General features: G+C 35.7%; 1 pseudogene; it reads right to left on the bottom strand.

The window, feature by feature from the left end:
• Nucleotides 1-4,380: 4,380 nt before the first annotated feature.
• Nucleotides 4,381-16,716, bottom strand: part of LOC126076290 (uncharacterized) — a 308,689-nt pseudogene continuing 296,353 nt past the window's right edge.

Raw genomic sequence — 16,716 nt, 5'->3', positions numbered from 1 at the left:
TATTGTAAGAACCACTAGACATATTCTTAAAAATGTGTCTTTTGAAATCTTGTGTTAACTTTGATTCGTGCAAATTCTAGTAATTATAAGTGTGGCTATTTAAGTTCCTTCCCTCCAAAAAAAAAAAAAAATGTTCTTTTTTGAGCATGAGCCCATCTGGCATTCCTAACACCATCTCATATAAAGTTGGGTAATAAAGTCCTTGAAATTTACAGATAAGTAATGGCTTCAACCACAAATTCACCTCAAAAAGGTCAGAGTTTGCTTGTCTTTCTTTATGGTGTCTTAAGGGCAATGGCTAGTTTCAAAAGGGTTTTTATTTTCCCTTCTGCTAAGGGCAGTGGTCAGAAAAAAAAAGGAATTGCTTCTGGAATTGACGAAACAGCCCAAAAGGTGGGTGAGACAAGAGTCGTGAACCCACACAAACTTCTTCCGCCCTCTTCACTGATAACAAGAGTTTTCAGAATTAGGAGCTTGGCATGTTCTGTGTAGCTCAAACAAGTTGAATATTAGTTGATAAAGAATCAAAGGTAGAAAGGAGTCAAGAGAAAAATAAACTCCTTTGTTTGCTGAAATTAAACTTGTTCCACACATCATATTTCAAAAGCTACAGATCTGTTGCTCCCTAATTCAAAAAATTTGACCTATAGTATAGATAGATAGGAGGTGCCATCAAGTCAATTCCTATAGTAGTGAACTTTAATTTATAAATGACTGTAAGTTGTTTTGTTGTTGTTGGTAGGTGCCATCAAGTCAGTTCTGACAACAGCGACCCTATGTGCAACAGAAGGAAACACTGCCTGTTGTTTTACTGTATATGAATGTTTATATCCAGTAGTATAAAGTATTTGTGGTGCTTCTTCCAAACATTACAGTAAAATCAATATTCCTTATAAAGCTGATAACTAATGCCCACACAAAGAACAAGAAATAATGCAAAGCTCAAAAAGAACTCAGCAAATTGAAGGTGGAATGAATCTAATATAAGATTTCTTGACAGGTCTTTGCTTTACATGATCATTTACTCTCCAGTCAAAATTGTTTCATTCTTTTATTGCCCAGCTACCCAAATAAATCTGGGGTTAACTTTTTTCAATTCTAAAAGTCTTGAATAACACATTGCCAAAAATATATATACCTATAAATGTATTCGAAATTCACAGCATTTTCAAAGAGAATCAGTTGTTGGTTATATAGAACTGTTGTAGAACATGAATTGCTATTCTCTGGAAGGGGTCTGTGTGGAAATTTGGCAAGGTGTCAACCACTACTTGCCCAAAACATCAAAACCATGACAGGCTCACTAGAATGTCACCTATGGAGCATAATTCCCCATATTGAATCCTGGCTCTGCCACTTAATAGCTGTGTGACTCAGGAAAAATAACTTAATCATTTTGTTCTTTAACTTCTTCGTCTATAAAATGCACATAATATGGAATTATACCTACTTCATACTCAGATAATTCCTATGAGGATTATATTAATCATGGAAAGCTCATAGAATAGTACCTGGCACAAGTAAAATTCAGCAATTTGTATTTAATGTTAATAAGCTTCTCCAGCTCCAGACCAGAGTAATTATCAAAGGTAACGGATGGAAGAAATCTCAGTCGAAATCCTCCCTTCTTCTATGGTTTCTTAGCTGATACAAATACAGGGATCCTGCTGGTTCTTCTTCCTTCACTGAGTGAGGAAATCAGCAGTGGGGGGGGGCTGAAGTAGGAAAGAATAGACCAACAGCCAAAGAGAAATAGAGACCAGAAACAAAGACTGGGGTGGGGGTTGGGGTGGGAAGTTCTGAGGGTCAGTCCTAACTCTGAGGTTCTGAGAAGGGCTTATTCCTGCAGCTCTTTCTTTGACCTTCTAATTTTTTTTTCCTGTTACTAATAGGTCATCAGTGGACATGGGAATAAGTTAATTACACCTAGATGAGGCAGGCAGACAGATTACAAACTCACTTAAGGCTCCTCAGGCTCTTGGGCTTCAGTATAGCTCAAGAGTTCATTTCTACCAGGTCTTTACCCAAGGATCCTCTGGCATGGCTTCAGGAATAGAAAGATGGTGTTAGATGAGCACGATGGAGTGAATGAAGTAGGAAGAGAAGGAGTCACAGAGAAAGAAATAGGCAGAGAGTTCAATGGCTATGTGGTAAAGAAACAAATGGTTATTTTTAATGTCTGACTTCAGAACTCTGAAAATAATTTCAAGGATTGGGGCTTCAAAATATTAAGAACAAAGACAAATTCATATCAATAAAGATAGACCCATAGGGGACTATTTTGTGTATACAACCATGCACACACACATATACACTCACTAGCTGTTTACCTTGAAAGTCAGTGTAATAAATCATTTAAAATGTTCCAGAATGTTCTAGGAGGAAGAGTTGGAGCTCTGATAATAGTTGCAATATACCCTTTTAAAACAAAGTTCAAGATCTACGGCTCAGATTTTATTGAAAGATTTTTGAATAAAAAATAATTCAAAGTCATATAAAACCATTCAAATATTCAATGATTTTTCAGTCCATGAACCAACAAATGGTTTAAGAACCAATAATAAAAAGTTGAGGATGAGTAAGTTCATATATTATAAAGTATTTAACATCATGAAAGGAGCCCTGGTGGCACAGTGGTTAAGCCCTCTGCTACCAACCGAAAGGTCAGCAGTTTGAACCCACCAGCTGCTCCATGGGAGAAAGATGTGGCACTCTGCTTCCATAAAGATTTACAGCCTTATAAACCCTATGGGACAGTTCTACTGTGCCCTACAGGGTCGCTATGAGTTGGAATTGACTCGATGGCAATGGATTAATATTATGGTGGTAAGTTAAATTGCCTGTACTAATGATTTGGCAGCATAAGGAAGAAGAAAAACTTGCTTTTAACCCAGGAACAACTTGGTGTCTAGTATCAATGGCAATTATACATAATAATCATTTTAAAAAGACAGGAAAGTAGGAGTCCCTGAATAAGTTTCCCCCAAATCTATCTGTGGTTGATTTGAAAAATGACCGTAAGTTCTTCCCCTTCCTTCATCCAAGCCCTTCGGTAGTGCCAGCCCACACAGATTCTGGGCTTGGCTATGTGATTTGCTTTATCCAGTGGAACTATAGGAAATATAACACAAGCAGAAACTTGAAAACTGTGTGCACATTGCAGATTGGTGTCTCTCCCTGCTATTGGGAACCCTAACAATGCCATCATGCCTGCTGGAAGCATGACCCAGCCAGCCCCTTCACCCTAGTCAAGAACCAGCCAATTTCCTTTTGCTTTTGCATAAAAAGTGGTTTATCTGACCGTAGACGTATGAATGAAAATCATCCAACGGAGCCCAGTCCAAATTGCTGGCTCAAAGAATCATGATGTAAGTACAGGTAGTCCCCAATGTATTCGAGTTACAATGAACGGCTTAAGACTGGTCTTTTTTTTTTTGTATGGTTTATCCTTAGTAATAAGTACTACATATAATGTTACAGCATATAATTTGATGATGTTATCCTTCTCAGATGTTCACTCACTGACAGATTGGATTTATAAAGATATTGCTAATAAAAGGAAATAATAATGAAAACTAAAAAAAAAAAAGACATTCAATTCATAACTCAAAACAAAACCCTGTCAAAAGTTGGGGGCTATCTGTAATAAAATAGTTGCTTTTAATTAAGTTTTGGGTTGGGTCACAATAATAGCCCTTTTTTTCCTATAGGATTATGATTTTGATATTCCCTTTACCTTGTGATCTATAACAGTGAAAACAAGGTATTAATTGTGAATGTAAATGTCTATAAAATTGTGCAAGAAGAAATATGTCCCATTATGCCAAATCATGTATGAGTAAAATCATGCCAACTTAAATACTCTTTTCCAGAAAGCACAAAAACTTCTCCATTAAGTCCAAGAATTGCCAATTTTAATTGGTAAGGTAAATAATATAACAAATATTGCACAACTACAGATGGTTGAGTTCACTATATTTTTTCTGAGTCAGAATACCACTATGGGAAGATGACACCCAATAAAAGTCTTATATCCTTATGTGGATAGAGGGTATTCCTTCCTCAACACTAATAGAAATAACAGCAAAAGTCACCGTCACATTTCAGCAATATAAGATTATGCAAACAATGAGAACAAAATAAATATTATATTTTAAACATTATTTGACATGCCTAGATTTGGAAAGAAAGATACTTAGGTATGATGGCAGACTTTTTAAGTGTCAATGTAACATCAAATATGTAATATTCAAATCAAACCATACTCAGAACTTGAGCATATCTTCAGAGTATAGTTGTTGAATTGGCTACCTGAAGAGTTTATCAATATAATTGCAATACAAAGAACACTGTTTGAAAGAGGTGTGTCTTAGGCTAGGTTCTCTAGAGAAGCAAAAACCAGTAGTGTATAAATATATGTAGAGAGATTTATAACAAGGAAACAATTCATCCAATTATAGGGGTTGGAATGTCCATGGATCCGGATGGAGGCCTTTCCCAATGCACGGAGCCACAGGAGCTGGTGAACCCAAGATGAGCAGGTTGGAGAGCAGGGCTCCCACTCACAGGCTGTGAAGGTCAAGCAATCCCCAAGTTCAGCAGTCAAGACCTCAAGATTTCTCCTGTTTCATGTAGCTGCAGGGGCTGGTGAACCCAAGATAGGCACACCAGGGAGCAGGACTCTTGCTCACAGGCTGTGAAGACTGACGAATCCCAAGATGGACAGGTAAGCTGGTAGCTAAAGTCCCAAGAACCAGAGGTCAGACAAAAGACAGCTGCTGGATCCAGAACAAGCCGACAACCTTTGCAAGGTGAGCAGGAAGTAAGTAGGAAGCAGAAGGCAGAGGGATGAAGGCTGAGGTGGTGGTGAGCCGCCATAGTTCCCACCCCCTTCAGTACCACTCAGCAGATTCCATCATGGGGGTGATCACATATCAAATTTCAACCGAGAAGTGATCACATTATACAACTGCCAAAACATTGGGAATCATTGCCTAGCCAAGTTGACACACAATTTTAACTATCACAACCCACCCCTGGTCAACTTGGCATCTGTACACCATCCCAAACCACACACAATCTCTGAATAAACACAATTACAAAGTTATACTTGTACCTAACATGATACAACTAACACACGTAAACCAAAAACGCACTAGCCCTATTTACAACTTATAAGAAAACAAAAATATCTGATGCACACACACAAAGCAGAAATACTCATAACAATTAAAGTTCTCGTTTCTGCAACTGGTCACTTGGCCGTAACTGGTATCTAGAACTATCTTCTTCCACCACCCATTCTGTATTCCCTTTGCCCTCAGCAAGCACCTCAGCTGGTCTAGGTTTTTTGCCTGGTGGGGTGACCCAAACCTTCATCACCGTAATTGTGTCTTTAGGAGGGCATCCAATTAATCTGTGCCATTAGTCATGTCAGAACTGGGTTGCTATAGTTTTCCCTTGACTTTAATCACAGGACATGGTAGTACTACGAGATGCCCTAAGGGGTCTCCTGCATTCCAGACATACTCTTTACCTCCATTATGTAATATGAATCTGATCTCCTTTTGGTAGTCTGGATCAATCATGCCAGCCAGTATGGAAACCCCCTTCTTTGCCTGTTGATTCAGAGGCATAAGGAGCCCAAAGTGGCCAGGTAGCATTCTTAGATTCCAGTTCAATGGAATCAATGATGTGTCTCCAGGTGGGAGCATTCCTCGCTTTGGAACTAAGACCTCCAGGCACTGCAGAGCATAAGATCACAGGGACAGGAAGCAAAAATCTTGCAGGTGGGTCACTACGGGTGATAGTGAGTGATGCCACTCCCATTTCCACCCCTTGATTCCTGAACCCATGAATCTTTGCTATGGGAGAAACCACGCCATATACTGGATTCTGGTTTAGAGCATACACAGCCTCCTGCAAGATATTGGTACCTAGCTGGCACCGTAATTGTGTCTTTAGAAGGCCATCCCATCATTCTATTAAGCCAGCTGCTTCAGGATGATGGGAAACATGGTAAGACCAATGAATTCCATGAGCATCGGCCCACTGCTGTACTACGTTTGCTGTGAAGTGAGTCCCTTGATCAGAGGCAATGCTGTGTGGGATCCATGATGGTGGATAAGGGATTCTGTAAGTCCACGGATGGTAGTTTTGGAAGAAGCATGGCGCGCAGGGAAGGTAAATCCATACCAGGGTGAACAGCAATAGATAAATGAGCTGCCCTACAATTGGTGATGTTGCAAAGAAAAATTTCTTTTTATCTTAGGCCTCAATTTCTTTTCTATAAATCAGTCTCTTGATTTGTCTATGTGCTTTTACATGCAGGAACATTTTAAATAGTATCACACAGACATTCACTGGTGATGTTTGTCAAATGCCTTATATCATTATGGATAATCAAACTGGTTACCAGTTATTATAGTTCTAATTATCAAAAATTTAAGGTAGATGATTTTTTTTATAGTTATAATACATATGTATATTAGAACATTGATTTATTTCTTAAAAATGTTTAATATATTCCTAAATAAGACATATATATTTCTAAGTAAATATTTCACATTTGTATAAAACATTTGCCATAATATAAAAACTGTTATAAATTGAATTTATATTAGAGGAAATTGTATATGCTATTTTTAATTTTAAATTAGGGATGCATTATACTAGGAAAACTAATTGGTATTTGTGCATTAAGGTACTTGAATCTCAGATAAAAGAGCTGGAAATTACAATTCCATAGGAAATCTCTAGATTTTAAATTTGCCTAGAGTTCTCTTTTTAAAGAATGTAAAGTTTTCCTATTTTGCCCTCATTAGGCATATGATTATTCATACTCATTCATTCAAGTACTCATCAAGTTGTATTTACTGAACATCATGTGCCCAGCATTTGTGAATAAAACAGACACAATCTCTGACTTTATGAAGACTATAGTCTAGTAAATAATATAGATAAGATGGCAATTTCCATGGTGTGATGAGGGCTGAATGCAGAAAAATATCCTATTATGACGAGAGTAATATTGACAGCAACTAACAATAACTTTACAGAAAGCTTCCTGAATATATCCCCTTATACCTTATCTTCTCAACTGATATTAAATCATACAGTTATCAGCAAATGAAAACCGTTGGGTGCTTAGCAAATAATGATTGATACGTTATGTTTTTATAATATAAAAATATTTTTTATTGGGAAAATAAAACGACAAACTATATTATGTTAAAATGCTTCTGGATATTTTAAAGAGAATGGCATATTCCAATATTAGATGAATCCATAAATGCTGATCCTACTAACACTTTATCATGACAGTTGTTCAAAAGGATTTTTTTTCTGGATAAACTTAACACATGAGACTTCTGTTTTCAGTGTAACCAACTCTGCTTTGTTGACCACAACTGATTGGATTAGAAAGTGGCATCTACGTCAAAGGAAAATATTTATGGATGTCTTAGTTATCTAGCAATGGAATAACGGCAATACCACAGTGGATGGCTTTATCAAACAGAAATTTATTCTGCCATAGTCTAGGAGGCTACAACTCTAAATTCAGGGGGCCAGCTCCAGGAGAAGGTTTTCTCTTGTCAGTTCTGGGGGAAGATTCTTGTCATCAATCTTCCCCTGGTCTAGGAGATTCTCAGCACAGGGACTCTGGGTCTAGAGGACAAACTCTGTTCCTGGCTCTTCTTTCTTGGAAGTAGGAAGTCCCTCCCATCTCTGCTTGCTACTCTCTTTTATATCTCAAAAGAGGCTGACTCAAAATATAACCTAATCTTGTAGATTGTGTCCTGCCTCATTAATGTAACTGCCTCTAATCCTGCCTCATTAACATCATAGAGGGTACAATTCACAACACATAGAATGATCACATCAGATCACAAAATACAGGACAAACACACAATACTAAGAATCATGGGACAGCCAAGTTGACACACATTTCTGGGGGACAGAATTCGATCCATAACAGTGGGTAATAAAGATTGAGTCTGAGTATGGCTCAGAGTGAAAAGTCTGACTATTGTCTGGATTGAGTGGAGCAAGTGAACAGACCCAATTAGAAACTGTAGGTTTTGGTGGGGGTGGGGTGGAGATAGAAGACCAAAGAGAAGGTGTAGATTTTGAGCTCAGGTTTTATCCCAAGTTGTCTTATTTCTCATGAGGTCTGCTATATATTCCAGTGAGACCACAATGACAGACTATAGAGAGGGGAGACAATATCCTCTCTTAACTCGTGTTTGTCTCCTCCCAGTGACTGTCATTATCTCTGCCTTGCATCTTAAAAAGCCCAAAAAATCTAATGCTAAATAACGTACTGTATGTAACTTTTTTTTTAAGAACATCAAATTGAAACACTGCTACATTTTTGGGGGAGATAACAAGCTCATTAACTGTAATAATTAGCAAGCATACAAAAAGAATTCACAGAAAATATTACCAACATCCATGTCTTTTCAAGTTAACAAAAAAATTCCATTTAAAATAACATAAAAAATCCTTTCACAAGACTCCTGTAGATGATAAACAATGATTATCTAATAATATTTAACATTAGCCAGTAGATGATAAAAATTAATGAAACTATTTCATACATAGCCTGAGTCACATTTAATAAACTGCACGTATTTCCTTACATTGTGTGTAACTTACAGCTATCAAAATATTTCCATATGTGTTATCTTTAATTTTGACAGTCACTTACCTAGGATCACACAACATGTTAACAGTGGAACCAGGACTTGAATCCAGGTTTTCTGATTCCAGATTGAGTGTTCTATATTTTACAACTGCTTTAAGATTTTAGACAAAGGCAGTGTTTCTGAATTTAATGTGTAGAATATAGGAAGCCAGGTCATTTTTATTTTATTCTTTTCTCCCTTATGTATTGCTGTTAGGTGCCATGGAGTCGGTTCTACTCATAGCAACCCCATGTATAACAGAAGGAAACACTGCCTGGTCCTGCCCATCCTCACAAGAACATCAATTCTTCTTCAGTCTTCCTTATTCACAGTCCAGCTTTCGCATGCATACGAGGTGACTGAAAATACCACCCCTTACATTTTGATGATAAACATGTAACTGATGATTGGCTGCTAATAAACATATGATCTTCCACACTGAAATTATCTTTTGAGACTGGAAAGCTATACCAGATCAATATCAGAAAACTTACGTAAAAAGAAGGAAAACCTAACATAAAGATCCATTATAATACCAAACATTACAAAACAGAAAAAAATCCAGGCACAGTCTAGCCAACTTTCTAGCTACATAAAATTCAAACATATCAAAAGCTAGATGGCAAGTCACATAATATACAACTCAAAACCATTTGGAGACTTATACAAACTTCCAAATTGCATTTATTTCAGTTAAAATGCACGACTATTTTTTAAAAATCACCTTCTGTGTCACTCACATAGCATTACAATTATTTTGCTTTCTTTCCTTATCAAGTAACTGGCTCTATAGGACAGCTGTCAGAGAATGACTGGCTGCTAGTGGCCAGATAGAAAGGAAACAATAATTTCCCATCAACCGAGGCTTTTGGGAAGCCTTTCTCATTATTTATGCATAACAAATTCTACATTAACTAAAACTGTATTTATAAAGTCCAGGTTTGACAGGTATTCTAATTGAAAAGAACAGTGGGAATTACAAAGGTTTCCACATATTTCAATTATGGGGAAAGGGATGCAGTTGTGATGATCTGATTCAAGGTTCCACTGATTACACGCTTTCAAAATGCTCAACGACAAAAATAAACATGTATATTTGCTTAAAGCTAAATATATTCAAAGAATGCCTTTTAAAAAACAATCCAAAAATCATTAATATTTGTGACAACATAAGGACAAAATAAAATATTAAGTTCCTGTCAGACTAGCAACTGAAAAATACGTCCAAGATTGCCACCTTAAGGAAAATTTAAGACAAAGCATTTTGAAAACAAGATTAGCAAAAAGGGGTTAAAAGTTGCCATCACGGTTATTACCATTAGAGAATTACTATCACTTCAATTTTTATTGTTAATAAAATTAAAATAATCTTAATTTTTTTAAGTAGAGAGATCAACATGGTCTTTCAACCCAGATATTATTACATTCTTTTCAGGAGAGTTCAGAAATAGAACCAAATGTATATGGTAAATTGATTTTTGACCAAAGTGCCAAAGAATTAAATGGGATAAAAATAGTCTTTTCAACAAAATTATTTGTGATTGTCTTATTTACCTAGTGCTGCTGTAACACAAATGCCACTGATAGGTGGCTTTAAAGAACAGAAATTTATTTTTTCATAGTTCTGGAGGCTAAAAGTCCAAATCATGGTCTCAGATGTAACAATTCCTTCCCTGTCAGTAGCCCCAGGAGTTCCTTGGCATTCCTTGGCTTGCAGACAAACCTCACATGGTATCTGTCTCTTTCTGTGTATTTATTCCGGTCCTTTTATAACTCATAGGTGATTAAGTTTAGGATCCACCCTACACTGTTGTGGCCTCATTAACATAACAAAAGAAAAATACCTATTTCCAAACAGGATCACAGTTACAGGTATAGGGGTTAGGATTTCAACACATATTTTTGAGGGGACACAATTCAATCACTAACAGTGGTGAATAATTGAATATCCATGTGTTAAAAAACAACTTCAACCCTCACATTATATATAAAATTAACACAAAATAGATCATAGACCTGAACATCAGAACTAAGATTATAAAACTTCTGGAATAAAGTATTTGAGACATTGATTTGGCAAAGACTTCTTACATAGTGTATCAAAAGCATAGAATATAAAAGAAAAAACTATCAAGTTGGACTTTTTAGATCTGAAAAGGGACATATATTCAGAATAAAAAAACATTTACAACTAAATAATAAGAGAAATAAGCTAATTTTTAAAAATGTGTAAAAGATTTGAAGACACTCCACAAAAGAAGATATACAGATGGCCAGTAATTACATAAAAGTTGCTCAACATAATTTTTCATTATGAAAATGCAAATTTAAGCACAATGTGATACCACTACATATTTACTAAAGCAGCTAAAATTAATAAGATTGACATTATTATCAAGTGTTGCTGAGAATGTGGAATTACTGGGACTTCCACACAATGCTGATAAGAATTCTGGAAAAAAAAATAATACAGTAGCTTTTTGTAAACATATGATCCAGCAATCCTACTCCTGGGTAGTTATCCAAGAGTAATGACTCAATATACAAACTTATACATTAATATTCATAGCAGCATTATTCATAAACATCAAAACCTGTAAGGAATCCTAATGTCTACCAGTTAACAAGCTGATGAACAAATTGTGTTAAGCATAATGCTAAGTAAAAGAACCAAATCCAAAAAACTATATACCATATGATTCCATTTACATAAAATTATGCAAAACTCTGGTAACAGAAACAAATCTGTGGTTGCCAGTGTTCAGGGGTAGGGGAAGAAGTCTGACTGCAAATGGGCGTAAGGGGAATTTCAGGGCTCATAAAAATGTTCTATTTCTTGACTGTCACGGCGGTTAAACCATTCATTTCTGACAACTCACAAAATGCATACTTAACGTGGCTGATTTACTTTATGTAATTATACCTCTATAAAGCTATTTTATTTTTTTTAAAGCTATTTTATAAAACTAAAAAAAAAAAAAGGGACAAATAAAAAATGGCAAAATGATAGACTTACACCGAGCCATATCAATAATTACATAAAATATAAATGGGCCAAAAATTCCATTTAAAAGGAAGAGATATTCAGATCAAACAACAAACCAAGGCTCAACTATTTGTTGTATACAAGTGACCTACTTTAAATATAAAGACAGGTAAGTTGAAAGTATTAAGAATGAAAAAGAGATATTTCATATAAACAGTAGGCATGAGAAAGCTATAAAAAAAAAGAACCCAGTGCCATTGAGTCGATTCCGACTCATAGCGACCCTATAGGATAGAGTAGAACTGCCCCACAGAGTTTCCAAGGAGCACCTGGAGGATTCAAACTGCCGAACCTTTGGTTAGCAGTCGTAGCACTTAACCACTACGCCACCAGGGTTTCCAAGAAAGCTGTATGTGGCAATATTTTACTAGTCAAAGTATACTTCAAGACAGAGTATTAGCATTGACAAAAATGAACATTTCCTCATTGGCATAACCTGTTAGATTAGGTGTAGTCTACAGGCCTTATCAAAGGCACATAATTACCAGAGAAATGCAAAGGTTTTAGAGGTTATCTTTCAGGAATAAAAGACAAAGACCAAATTCTTTGGATAAAGTTAATGTAAACCCCACATAATCATAACTGTATACGTACATAACAGAGCTTCAAAATACATGGAGCAAAACTGTAAAATATATGGTGCAAAACTGCAGAGAAACAGCCAAATCCACAATATTTTGACATTTTACTATACTTCTTTATACTTCAGTGATTGATTAAAGAACTATCCAAAAAACAAATGAGTAAAGCCCTAGATTTGAACACTATCAAACTGGATGTAATTGATATTTATAAGACACTACACTCATTGCCTGCAGAATGCATATCCTTTGCAAGTTCTCATGAAATGTTCATTAAAATAAGCTCAATAAATTAAAAAATATTAAAAATTTAAAGGATGTTAAATGGCCACACAAAATTAAATCAGAAATCAGTAAGACATAAAGCCCCCAAGTATTTAGAAATTCATCTCTAATCATGACAGTTTTTGTGGTCAGCTGTCTTGCCCATCCAGGACATTCTTTGTCATTGTTGCTTAGCTGTTCATATGTGAACTGTAGCTGTTCACATATTTTTTTCTCTGGTATGTAGGCTGACAAAAATCAAGTCTGCTCTTGAATAGTAGGAAAAATGAGGTCCGTAGTCTCTCTACTGGACAACTCCATTTCTCCCTGATCAACTTCCCCTCCTGCCAATTCTCTTTTATTGGTTCTGTGAGGTATGAAATTTGGAAATCCATCACTGACCAGGAGTCTCAAACACATCCCAATCAAATGAAAGTTCACTACTGGTAGTGGAGTAGATCACAAACACTGAAGCAGGTACACACAAGTTATGTTCTTCTATTGACTAGGCACAATTGTGAAGGTGTGAGAAATTCCAACTACCTACCAGTGCAGAGATAGGTGCTTCTTTCCCACAGCAAGTCTTCTTTCTCTACAATTGCTCTCTTAATCTGATGTACTTAACTCTAACGTGAGTTTTAAAAAAACAGGAGCTCTACACTTGTTTCTTTTCCTCTTTGAAAATTAGATAGGAAAATTAGGGGAGAGAAATCTATGATAAATATGGACACATCATAAACAGGATAATCAGCCCATGGTCCTCCAAGCTGTCTTATTCTCAGAGGCTTCCATATACCTTATTTTTTTCCCAAACATGTGATTTATCAAATAGTTCTAACCTCCCAAGGCTTATTATACTCTTGACTGAATTTCTTCTGCTTTCCAAGTTAGCCTTCGAAGTGGTGGTTGTTGAAATCTTCTCATTTGGAGTTAGCAAAAGCTGTGAATCACTTTCACCAACCCACATCAAAATAATAATCCTATGTCTGATGCATTTGAATTATGGTGTTGGCAAAGAATACTGAGTATACCATCGACTGCCAGGAAAACAAACAAATCTGTCTTGGAGGAAGTCTGGCCAGAGCGCTCCTTAGAAGCAAGGATGGTGAGACTTCGTCTCTCTTCGTTTGGACATGTTTTTAAAAGGGATCAGTCCCTGGAGAAGGATATCATGCTTGCTAGAGGGTCAGTGAAAAAGAAGACTCTCAAAGAAATGGACTGAAACAGTGGCTTCAACAATGGGCTCCTGCATACTCACTATTGTGAGGCTCAGGCAACATTTCATTGTTATACATAGGGTCACAGTGAGTCTGAGCTGACTCAAGGACACCTAACATGTCTGTATTAATCTATGCATAACTGATGTCTGCAAAACATACTCTTCTAAAACTCACTTGATATAGTGGAAAAAGACAGAAGGGTACAAATCCTGACTTTACAACCTACTAATTTTGGGCAAGTAATTTTATCTTTCTTTAATTAGGTAAGAGCTACTTCACAGGTTATGAGATTAAAAGGAAGATTGTAATAGACACCCAGGCTAGTAGTGGTGGGCACTCATTACAGATACTTAAAAATACCTTTCAGTTCTATTATTTTAGGATTAGGTGGATAGTAAGGGGAAGATGGCCAGTAGTACACAGTTAGTGAAAGAAAAGGCCACCCAGTTCAGAAGAAAATGTGTTAAGTAGACACAATAAATTAAATGATAAAATAAAACATGAACTTATTAACAAAAATAAAAACAAATTTGAACAAACTTTTTAAAATGGGGGAAAGTCTGTCTTTATTCTTACAAAGAACATTTACTCAAAAGTTTTAAATTATATGAACCCACAATATAATTTTAGAAGCCAGATGAACATCTCCATTTTAGAGAAATAAACAGTATCTAACAAAATATAAAACTTTCTATAACATTTATTCATAATTTCTTTTAAAATATTCAAATCTTTTCTTTTTTTTTTAAAGATTAAGCTCTTGCAGCCAAAATTAAGGGGAAAAAAATACAAAATATGTTTAACTACCTATTTGCTTTCAAATAAGAGTGTGATTTTCAAACAATTTTTGGGTTTGGGTACTTAATTTGGTAGCTGGAGTCATTTTGATTAAAACCAAGATCTTTATTTCAATGTGAATTAATATGGCTGAAGACTCCAATCCTGAGTTGTTTTTTAACTCCCTTAAATTCATATGTATACGCACATACCACTTTGAGGCACCTTGACAAAAACTGAAAATGGAAGATGGAATGGCAGATAGATTATTTGCCTCTGGAAGAGCCCAAAGCAGCTCAAGCCTCATTTTCCTGACATATAAAAATAGGCAGTATAATCATATTCTTCATGACTATTTTTCTAAAAGGCTATAAATTTGAAGGTAGACTTTGTGCTCTTTCCCCCTCCACCCAATCAACAGTAGTTAAGAAGATTCTGGAGCCTGGCTGCATAGGTTTGAATTCCAGCTCAGCTGCTTAATAACTATCTAATCTTGAGCAAAATATTTAATCTTTCTATACTTAATTTCCTCATGTGTAGAGTGGAGATATTACCAGTACTGACCCCATAAGGTTGTTATGAGGAGTAAATGAGATAACATGGGTGAAGCACTTAAAACAGTGCCCAATACAATGCTGCATGAGTTTTCAAGTTGTCATCATCGTCACTCGCTGATTGTGGGAAAAGATCCATCCAAACTATGCCATATGAGATAAACAATGTCATACGTGAAGATATATTAGGTTAAATCATCTGATATATGATTACAAGACAACATGTGATTTTTTTTTTTACATTTAGCTTCATAGAGTTCAGGAAATATTTTGAATAGCATCATAATGAAAAGACCTGATTGACTATAAGTTACTTTGTAGTTCAAATCCTAACACAAAACTATACAAATAGTTTAATTCAGAGAAGTAAAAAAAAAAAAAATTAAATACAAGAACACTTGGAAATGTAACACAATATCGCCACCTAGTGGACAAAGTATCTAGTGCTTACTTCATATATTAATAGAGGGAAAACTTTTTCAGACACATTCTTTTCTCTAATATAAGAGGGATAAAATCATAGAAATTAAATGCTATAATATTAGCAGTACACCAAAACATTATATCTAAAATACTTTCTACTGAGTTGTGTGTATCAAATTTGTTTTGATACACACTAGAAATATGCTTCATGACTTACCAATTAATGAAAAATACTACCTGTGACAAATTTAAAATCACAAAGTTGTAAGACATCTTAAAAAGTCATTTTACCTGAACTACCTACTTGCTATCTAAATCCCTTCTGACACATCCCTGCTATTAAATAGAATCCTTCTTCCAGGAAAGGAGGAACTTACTTCCTTCTGTGTTCATTCCTCTGCAGAGACTAAACAACTAGAACTGTATGTTTTTCATAAATTGAAACTAACCGTTGGCAAACAGCATGCGCGTGCAAATAACGCGCACACATATAATGTGCGAAAATGATGAAATTATGTAGGAAAGTTCTGGCACTGTGCGCCCACGCACATACCATTAATGTTTTACGACATTTCCAAATGTGAATTTGGGCCTCATTCGTCCTCATTCAATGGTCCAAAAATGTTACTTTTGATCATACAAGCCATGGTCAAAGAGTTATGGATCGAGTTTGGTAGTACCCCAAACCTGTTCCTCTCAACTCATATAGCGACCCTCCAGGACAGAGTAGCACTGCCCCACACGGCTTCCAAGGAGTGGCTGTTGGATTCGAACTGCCAACCTTTCGGTTAGCAGCCTGAGTGCTTAACCACTGTACACCAGGGCCTGTATATCCTCAATCTATTTATTTTTGTTATAATTTTCTCAACTCTATAAATTTTAATTGATTGGAAATGTTTGTCTTGTTGTCAACATTTAAATACATGAAAGTACCCTAAATAAAGGATAACTTATTCCTAAAGCAGTAAAACTCAATTTAACTAAAATAATACAAAATATTTGGATTAAAGTCTCTTACTTTTAAATCATAACCATCAAGAATTCTACTAGTATAATTTAATGACTGAAGGTTATTTTTCCTTAAATAAACAGCAATAATTTTGAAATCACATCCTACTATAACAAAAAAAAAATAAAGCAGCGTATATTTACAATACATGTATA

Source organism: Elephas maximus, chromosome 4, assembly GCF_024166365.1.
Source record: "Elephas maximus indicus isolate mEleMax1 chromosome 4, mEleMax1 primary haplotype, whole genome shotgun sequence".
NCBI lineage: Eukaryota > Metazoa > Chordata > Mammalia > Proboscidea > Elephantidae > Elephas > Elephas maximus.
This window is presented reverse-complemented; position numbering and strand designations above follow the sequence as displayed.